The 10,191-nt window shown below is 38.3% G+C and overlaps 1 long non-coding RNA gene across 1 annotated transcript; it reads right to left on the bottom strand.

Annotated features, from left to right (window-relative positions):
* Nucleotides 1-8,028: 8,028 nt before the first annotated feature.
* Nucleotides 8,029-9,395, bottom strand: LOC135097375 (uncharacterized). Its single transcript, XR_010265627.1, has 2 exons — nucleotides 8,466-9,395; nucleotides 8,029-8,098 (listed from the first exon to the last, which is right to left on the bottom strand). It is a non-coding gene; the product is annotated as an uncharacterized LOC135097375 (long non-coding RNA).
* Nucleotides 9,396-10,191: the final 796 nt, after the last annotated feature.

A 10,191-nucleotide genomic window follows, 5' to 3' on the forward strand; every position in this document is an offset into this window, starting at 1 on the left:
GTTGGTGGGACCTGAGTAGGTATTTTGCTGATTTTCCTTGGAATGACTACTACTTCCATGTCAGAGACCCGTCTTTGTGTACTGAGTGCATAGCAGAGGTGATAGTGTCTGGCATGGAGGCATACATTCCTCACTCTTTTTCTCTTCCTAAACCTTCTAAACCTTGGTTTAACACAGCTTGTTCTCGTGCTATACATGATAGAGAGGTGGCCCACAAAAGGTACTTAAGTCTTCCATCACCAGAATCTCATGCACTTTATATTTCTGCCCGGAACCATGCCAAGTCTGTTCTCCAACTAGCCAAAAACCCCTTCATTAACAGAAAATGTCAAACCCTTTCAAGATCTAACTCCCCTCATGATTTCTGGCATCTAGCCAAAAATATCTCCAATAACTTTGCTTCTTCTTCTTTCCCTTCTCTATTTCAACCAGATGGCACCACTGCTATCACATCAATTTCTAAAGCTGAACTCTTAGCTTAAATCTTTGCTAAAAACTCTACCTTGGACGATTCTGGGCTTGTTCCTCCCTCTCCTCCACCCTCTGACTACTTCATGCCATGTATTAAAATTCTTCGCAATGATGTTTTCTGTGCCCTCACTAGCCTAAACCCTCGGAAGGCTTATGGACCTGATGGGGTCCCTCCTATTGTTCTCCGAAACTGTGCCTCCATGCTTGCACCTTGCCTAGTCAAACTCTTTCAGCTCTGTCTGTCAACATCTACCTTTCCTTCTTGCTGGAAGTTTGCCTACATTCAACCTGTTCCTAAAAAGGGTGACTGTTCTAATCCCTCAAACTACCGTCCTATTGCTTTAATTTCCTGCCTGTCTAAAGTTTTTGAATCTATCCTCAACAGGAAGATTCTTAAACATCTATCACTTCACAACCTTCTATCTCATCGCCAGTATGGGTTCCGTCAAGGCCGCTCTACTGGTGATCTTCTGGCTTTCCTTACTGAGTCTTGGTCATCCTCTTTTAGAGGTTTTGGTGAAACTTTTGCTGTTGCCTTGGACATATCAAAAGCTTTTGATAGAGTCTGGCACAAAGCTTTGATTTACAAACTACCCTCCTACGGTTTCTATCTTTCTCTCTGTAACTTCATCTCAAGTTTCCTTTCTGACTGTTCTATTGCTGCTGTGGTAGACGGTCACTGTTCTTCTCCTAAATCTATTAACAGTGGTGTTCCTCAGGGTTCTGTCCTGTCACCCACTCTCTTCTTATTATTCATTAATGATCTTCTAAACCAAACTTCTTGTCCTATCCACTCCTACGCTGATGATACCACCCTGCACTTTTCCACATCTTTTCATAGATGTCCAACCCTTCAGGAGGTAAACATATCACGCTTGACTTCTGATCTTTCTAAAATTTCTGATTGGGGCAGAGCAAACTTGATATTGTTCAATGCCTCAAAAACTCAATTCCTCCATCTATCAACTTGACACAACCTTCCAGATAATTATCCCCTCTTCTTCAATGACATTCAACTGTCCCCCTCTTCTACACTGAACATCCTCGGTCTGTCCTTTACTTATAATCTGAACTGGAAACTTCACATCTCATCTCTAGCTAAAACAGCTTCTATGAAGTTAGGTGTTCTGAGACGTCTCCGCCAGTTTTTCTCACCCCCCCCAGCTGCTAACTCTGTACAAGGGCCTTATCCGGCCATGTATGGAGTATGCTTCACATGTCTGGGGGGGGGGTTCCACTCATACTGCTCTTCTAGACAGGGTGGAATCAAAAGCTTTTCATCTCATCAACTCCTTTCCTCTAACTGACTGTCTTCAGCCTCTCTCTCACCGCTGCAATGTTGCATATCTAGCTATCTTCTACCGCTATTTTCATGCTAACTGGTCTTCTGATCTTGCTAACTGCATGCCTCCCCTCCTTCCACGGCCTCGCTGCACAAGACTTTCTTCTTTCTCTCACCCCTATTCTGTCCACCTCTCTAACGCAAGAGTAAACCAGTACTCTCAATCATTCATCCCTTTCTCTGGTAAACTCTGGAACTCCCTGCCTGCTTCTGTATTTCCACCTTCCTATGACTTGAATTCCTTCAAGAGGAAGGTTTCAAGACACTTATTCATCAATTTTTGACCACTGCTTTGACCCTTTTATGGGACTGGCATTTCAGTGGGCATATTTTTTTATTTGATTTTTGTTGCCCTTGGCCAGTGTCCTTCCTCCATAAAAAAAAGAAAAAAAAATATGTAATGAAAAAAAAAGATACTGTATCATCTCCTTTTTTGAGTAGGTCAGTTAAATTACTTTTGTTATTTGATCCATAAATTGCAAGTCATTGAAGTAGTTCCATAATATATCTTTACTAAAAGAAAAAAAATAATAATAAATAAATAAAAATAACCATAAGAATACATAAAAAAGTAGTTCCATAATATCATATTACTAAAAAATTAATAAAAAATAATTAAATAAATAAATTAATAAAAATACATAGAAAAAAAAATCCCTTCTTTTATAACTTCAATTTAGGTCACTTGAAATTACCATGACCTTACTTTTTTCATTCACTCCAAACTCACACCCATGCACAAAAGCTTTTGATATATCTAAAGCAACGGCAAATGTTTTACCAAAATCCCTAAAACAGGATGACAAAGACTCAGTAATGAATACCAGATCACCAGTAGACCTTGATGGAACCCATACTGGCAATCAGATAGAAAGCTGTAAGGTGATAGATGTTTAAGAATCTTCCTGTTGAGGATAGATTAAAAACCTTTAGACAGGTAGGAAATTAAAGCAATAGGATGGTAGTTTCAGGAATCAGAATGGTCACCCTTTTAAGGAACAGGATGAATGCAGGCAGACTTCCAGCAACAAGGAAAGATAGATGTCGATAGACAGAGTTGGAAGAGTTTGACTAGGCAAGTTGCAAGCACAAAGGCACAGTTTCTGAGAACAATAGGAGGGACCCCCATCAGGTCCATATGCCTTCCATGGGTGAAGGCCAGCAAGGGCATGGAAAATATCACTGCGAAGGATCTTAATGGGTAGCATGAAGTAGTTAGAGGGTGGAGGAAAGGGATGAACAAGCCCTGAATTATCCAGGAGAGAGTTTTAAGCAAAGGTTTAAGTGAAGAGTTCAGCTTTAAAAATAGATGAGATGGCAGTGGTGTCATTAGGTTAAAATAAAGGAGGGAAAGATAAAGAAGCAAAGTTATTAGGCATGTTTTTTAGCTAGCTGCCAGAAATCATGAAGGGAGTTAGATCTTTAAAGATTTTGACACTATTAATGAAGGAGTTTTTGGTGAGTTGGAGAAAAGACTTGGCATGATTCCGGGCAGAAATGAGATTCAGGTGATGGAGTTACAGCAAAGTTACAGCAAACTACAGTAATATCTTAATAGATGTAAATATTTCTTTACAGATTTTGCAAGGCATGAAATAGAAAAGTACATCCATCTATAAACCAGGCTGGCAATCCTACACAAGATGTCATAAAGTAAAACTAAACTGAAAATTCATGAGGTGAAGGAATATATGAGATTTAAAAATTAAAGTTAAAGAAGTGACACATGAGAGCAGACTACTTCAAAGTATGGAAGAGAAGAAAATAAAAAGGATAACATACAAATAAAAAGCTGTAATAGATGGAATTTAAGATTGAGAAAAAAATGGATGCAAATGTGAGGAAGAAATCTGATAAGACAAAAAATAATTTCTATTATTATTATTATTATTATTATTATTATTATTATTATTATTATTATTATCATTATTATTATTGTTATTATTATTATTATTATTATTTTTATTATTATTATTATTATTATTATTATTATTATTATTATTATTATCATATATTTATTATTATTATTATTATTATTATTATTATTATTATCATTATTATCATTATTATTATTATTATTATTATTATTATTCATTATTATTATTATCATTATCAAAGCTTACCCATGGTGAATTGTGTTCTTGTTGGAATTATAAAAGGAGATTATGGATGATCTCCAGACACTTATTTCTAAGGAGAATATTCCTCACAGACAGTGGAGGTGTCACTGATGTCTTCACCAAGTCCCTTAAGTTCGATGTGTTTTTCCAAGATCTTGACAAAAGGGAGTGTTGATACCATCAACTGACCAAAGCTCTCAGGAAAGAAAAAACGTTAACAAAAACATCAGGTCATTAACTTGAAAAACATATTTTGTCACCAGGTCAAATTCAATCACTCAGAATGTTTTAAGTTTAAAACACTGTTGACATAAGTAAAGGAGAACATCAAAGATAAATCATAACATATTTGTACATATATAAACTTTACAATAAAAAACCTAATTCTGAAGTCAATCTAGTTCTTTAACCTATCAGGTATTCTCCTTTGGGAGTGATAATTATAAGGAGAAAATGCAGAATGGAAAGATATTTCCAGTAAAGACATTGAGATGAACCAAGATTTGCTTCTCACAGGAGGTCCTGAGATTGAGGGTTGTTGGGTAGAAGGGTGGTGAATGGAGTAAAAATCACTGCTGTGGTCTGGGAGGAGAGGGTAGGAACATTGTTGGTGCCTGAAAGGGCAATACTTGTGGCTGAATTATTGTGGTTATTGTTGCCACTGTAGGAGGAAGAGGCATTGGAAGTAGATGAAGAATTGATGGATGGAGAGGTGGAAGTTATTTCCCTTCCCTGAGACTGTTTCCACAACAGGTGAAGCAGCTGCTGCATCAGATTCAATGACCTGAGGAGGAATTTTAAATTGTATCACTACCATTCCACAAGTTTTTAAATTCTTTCATAATATTATTACACAGTTTTTAAAACTTTCCATTAGAGAGAGAGAGAGAGAGAGAGAGAGAGAGAGAGAGAGAGAGAGAGAGAGAGAGAGAGAGAGAGAGAGAGAGAGAGAGAGAGAGAGAGAGAGAGAGAGAGAGAGAGAGAGAGAGAGAGAGAGAGAGAGAGAGAGAGAGAGAGAGAGAGAGAGAGAGAGAGAGAGAGAGAGAGAGAGAATTTCCATCATACTACAATACTATAACAGTAGTATTTTAACCAATAAGGTAAAGACAAGACACAAAATTGTTAGACTGCTATATGAAAAGACCATTCATAACCCAAAAATAGGCAACATAGTGTAGCTCACCTCATCTTCCACACACAACACGATCCACAGACTCCCAGACCAGTTCAAGGTGTTCCATTAAGGTATGGCAAAGCTCACCAGGGGCATCACACCATACCTGTGTCACACACATCTTAAATGAGCAATAGTATGAAACTTAAACTAGATCTATTATTTAGTAAGGAATCTGAATTTACTGAAAATGTCAAGTTGGAGTGTCCCTAGGATAAGTGATCATGCTATAGCAGAATTTAAAGTAAATGAGAAAAAGCTGACAGAAAAGAAGCAGGGTCTTCCACAGCAGCAGTTGCTTCATAAGTTTGATTAGCAGGTGAATGAGAAGAGGAGAACAGTTGACCTGCAGCCATCAAGGTGCCATCAGTGTCATCCTGAGACCTTTTGCTCCCTGAATGTCACTACTACCCACTAAAAGAGTGTACATGTGCAATTCATCAACATGTACAGCTTACAATTTGAAAGAAGTGTGTATAATGGTGAATAATCTTACCTAAACAAAATGGTTATGGTTGGGAAGTGGAAAAATTTCATAATTTTTCATTGTTATTACAGCTATTTATCTGTACATTTCCTTCTGGGATTCTGAATATGTCAGAGTACAGTTACCACGTGTCTTTATTATATTTGGATTTATTTATTTTTTTTCCTGTAGGAGGAATGTTGAGCACTGAACTCTAAGTCACACAAAAGGTCATTGAAGGCTGGGATACTGGGTCTGGCAGAGGACTCCCGAGCCTCTCCAGAGATAGCCAGGCTCATACATACTCGTAGATGTAGGATGTGAGAGTTGAGAAGAGACTTCCTACATAGCAGCAGAGCAAGAGTTTGATATCCAAGGCTTTGATTCATTTCAAGTCATGCTGAAATAAAAAGTAAACTTGTACTTTTATCTTTTCATTATTTATGTACATTAGTAAAGTCTGAAACAAACTGGTAGTCTAGTCTAGTTTAGTCTAGGTTACTTCCATCCAATCTAGAATGTGTTGCCACAATACATAAGATTTGCTGGTACCAACATCTGTCACATGAAAGTAAAGTCTGAAGAATCTCTTCTGGGCATTTTAAGTTATAAGGCGTGCTGTGGAGGCCATGCCTTGGACAAATCTTTCTGAGATCAACAAACTTCATCTTCTATGATAGCATCTCACTATTGATTTCACACTGTTGACTTCACAATCTCCACAACTTATTTATTTCTTCTGTTAGGTGACCTGGAATTCTAAATGCAATGACCTGAGGAATGGTTTTATAGCTTTACTCCTTGGAAGGGTTACAGTAAAGTACAAATCCTAAAAAAATAGTACCCATAACTGCAAAGAGCTCTACCTACTCTCTCTGACAGCCTGGAGATAATTGAGGCAGTCCCATGGGTGCACTGCTCCTAGCAACTGTCTTAACTCTATGTAACCGCCACAAACTTTTCTCATTAATGATTCAACCCAAAGAACAATTCTTTCCACCAGCTCATAGTGTGGCATTATTTTGTTGAGTATGATTTTTCCCTGGCTCATGCACAAAGCTCATCTGCTTGCCTTGAAGGAAACTGATGTCTCACCTGTCTTACTGGTCTTGATTACACATGAAAGTGCCTTGATTGATGCATACAGGGATTCCACATCTTTTGACATAGCAACCAAACCTGGAAGTTAAAGAACACGAAGGACATCATGCACAAATCAAGCAAAACAAGTTATGAAATAGACCCGAATGTAATACACATTTGTGAAGTCCATGCAATAACTAACAAAGTTTTGCCATGATAGCAAGAATTCCTCCAATATTTAACATTAGACTGAAGTTAAACTCACCCAGTAAGACTGAACAGCCTCCTACAGTATCTAACAGGGCAGCTACTGGACGGGGACAGAATACTCGCCCTCCAAGGTAACCTATCACTACACCACCAAGGGATAGATAGACCACTCAGGTGGCCTGCTGAATTATGAAGCACACGGATGGGGTGTGGCATTCACATGGGAGGACATGCCAAGCTGTTGGTAAATGATCAGGCTAGATATGACTTTCATTCAATTCCATCTAACATCAGGGTATGATCCATATTATCTTTGCAGAAAGGATGTTCATTTTAGTGACATTATCATCTCTACTTCCTTAAAAATGGCAACAAAATGAATTACCTACTCAAAGACAACTATGATGTTTAAGTAAAAACTACATGAATATGAAATACACTTTCACATATATAAAGTGACCCTCTTTTATTGGACCCGTATTTCACTTGAATACACTTTTTGCAAACGCTTTACTCTTTTTATATTTTCTCAATATAAGGATGAATGATAAAAGTAGTTATATACATGTAGATCCCTTTGAAATAATTTAGAAAAGTTGCATGAAAGTAATGGTACAGTTCATGTAGTGCTGGAAAATTAATTATGTATATTTCTACTTTTTTTTTTAGGCTAAGGCCCATGTAATGTGCGGGGATGACCAGACAGTCTCAGTACCATGTGACTAACCCCCCCCCCCTTTCCCCTCCTCTCCTCAGTGTCCTTTTGTCCTTGCTTTTCCCCCCTCCCCTCTCAGTGTCACTGTGTTGACCACTTCTATGATAAATTTATCCCGTGAATAAACGTAATTTCTCCTGCTTGGCCAGGTTATAGAGGCGAATTTTTCACCTAATTCCAGAGAATGGGGAGCCCTTAATACGATAAAATTAATTCTATAATGGTAAGGTCTTAAACCAGCTCAAACAAATCCCAGAGAATTACGCCGCACCAATGAGGTTGACGAATCTGATAAGTCTTCTTTGCTTCGCCGTCCTCTTACCCCTGTTGCTACGCAAGCCGGGAAGAGATACCAGACTTTGACTAATTCCCCAATTGATTTCAAAAGTCCATTGAATTAAGGGGCCATAGCACATTTTTTTGGGGGGTTGATTAAAAATCATCATAGCCTTTTGTAAATTTTACTCAAAGTGTGTAATCATATGGTAAATGATGAGGCGAAGTTTCATCATGGTATCTGTAAAGGAAAAAATATGAAAATTAAAAACTTGTAAAAAAGAGTACTTTAGAAATTGAATAATTCCTTAGTAATATGAGTCCAGAAATCATTCACACTAAAGTTGTGTGTATACTAGAAGGGTTAATCTTCAATGCCTGTTTGCTAGTTTTCCCAAAAAATAATGATATACCTCTAATACATTTCAATGAAAAACTGCATACCCGACATCATGAATAATAGAATTTTTTTAAATATATAATATATATATTTTTGAAAAGTAAGTAACAATTTTTGTAGAAAATTCATTCACACAAACACACACAAAAAAAAAATCAAGGAAATCGGTTGATAAATAAGAAAGTTATTTTGACTTAGAAGCGCTTACCTATGTTTTGAGAAAAGAGGCTCTGAAGTTCTGGGAGTGTCGCTGCATGGCTAATGCGCACCAGATGCATATGCCTCCAGGTCCTTTTGCAGCTGGTTGCTTCTGATCTTCTTCTTGATCGGCCTGTCCATTTTGGTGTTTTCCTTTGTAAGGTATTTGTAGTTCTTGTCTGTGAAGGCCACTCCCAACTTACTGCACAGGTCGCTAGAAAGATATCCTCCATTGAAGTTGGACACCGCCTGTGCAGTTGCGAAGTCCAGCATTTCCTTCGTGGCATTTTTGTGCTTTGAGCAGTAGCGCCATATTCTGTGGTGTAATGACTCATTGGGATTTTGAGTCTTCCCTCTGAGGCACCTCGTCATCATATCATCAGTTGTTAGCCTTTTGTAGACATCTTCTACTAACCTCAGTCCTTCACTTACTTCCTTACTTTTGTGGTCTTCAGCAGTGTCTTTTGCTATATATGAACACTTTGTACACACAATTTTGAAGCTACTGTCTGCATGTTTTCTCGTGAATATGCACTTCATCTTCTCAAAACACTCAGGGCAGCACACATTCGATGCAAGTTCTTCTAAGCTTTGTTTCTTCAAAAAGACATTTTCTTGTGTTACCACTGGTATATCAGATTCTTTTGTCAAAAGGTTCTTCCTCTTCACGCTGGATGTTGTGATGGTGACATGCTGGGTGGTGGTGGTAGTGGTGACTCACTGCTTGTGGTCACGCGGGCATCAACACTCGGCGTCTGCTTTTTCTTCTTTTCTCTTGCCGCTTTTAGGTTCAGTCGGCTCTGCTTCACTCCCTTCTTTATTCTAGCCATCTTCAGAAGAGTAAGGTGATGTAGCTACGTAGAAGTGCTAAAGAGTGCTAAAAGAGAAGTAATGATGCTGATCAGAGCAACACACCCTCCTTTCTCTCTCAACAGCCCGCCGCGGGCTACTGACTGTGAGACACCCCTCACTGCCCTCAGTGACTGCTTAGAGGCTTGCCTGACGGGTGATGCTAGATTCGCCACAAAAAAAATTACAAAAATCTTCAAAAAATCAAGAAAAAATAGATGAGAAATGCAAATTTCTCGGATGTCAACGTAGACCTTTAAATCACTCGCTGAGCACATGGGTTGGTTTAAATGCCGCTCAGAGGCATTAAACGCTTCTCAGAGCCATACCACGCTTCTGAGGTATTGCCAAAGTGTTGATTATTTATGAGGGACGATCACCCTAAAACTCCAAAATTGCTTGAAAATCACCCCAAAAATGTGCTATGGCCCCTTTATTAAACTTCTTAAAGTAACAACTATAAAGTAAACAGTAACTTAATTATTCATATTTTTCATCCCTGAACTCACAACCTAGTCGCCCCCCCCCCACTAAAAACAAAATTATAACTCTTAATAAATTTCCCCATTGGAAACGTTTATCCTTAGTTTCCCGCCGATTTCCTCACAAGCAAAGCCAGACTCTCTCGGATTCTCCTCAGGTGAGCATGCAGTCTGATAATCTCCTCCTGCATTTCCTGTAATATTAAGTAAGTGTTTGTTTAACAATAATTTTACTAAAGCCAGACTCTCTCGGATTCTCCTCAGATATTCCTGTTGATAAACTATTGTTCTGAGTGGATAGATATTCGCATTTTTTCGTTCTTTTTTGTTGGTTCTCTCCACGTGACTAGTGTAACCACCTGGTTCGAGATCACCGTGTGAGACTGTCCTCAGGTCTATACATAC

This window comes from Scylla paramamosain, chromosome 4 (assembly GCF_035594125.1).
Source record: "Scylla paramamosain isolate STU-SP2022 chromosome 4, ASM3559412v1, whole genome shotgun sequence".
NCBI lineage: Eukaryota > Metazoa > Arthropoda > Malacostraca > Decapoda > Portunidae > Scylla > Scylla paramamosain.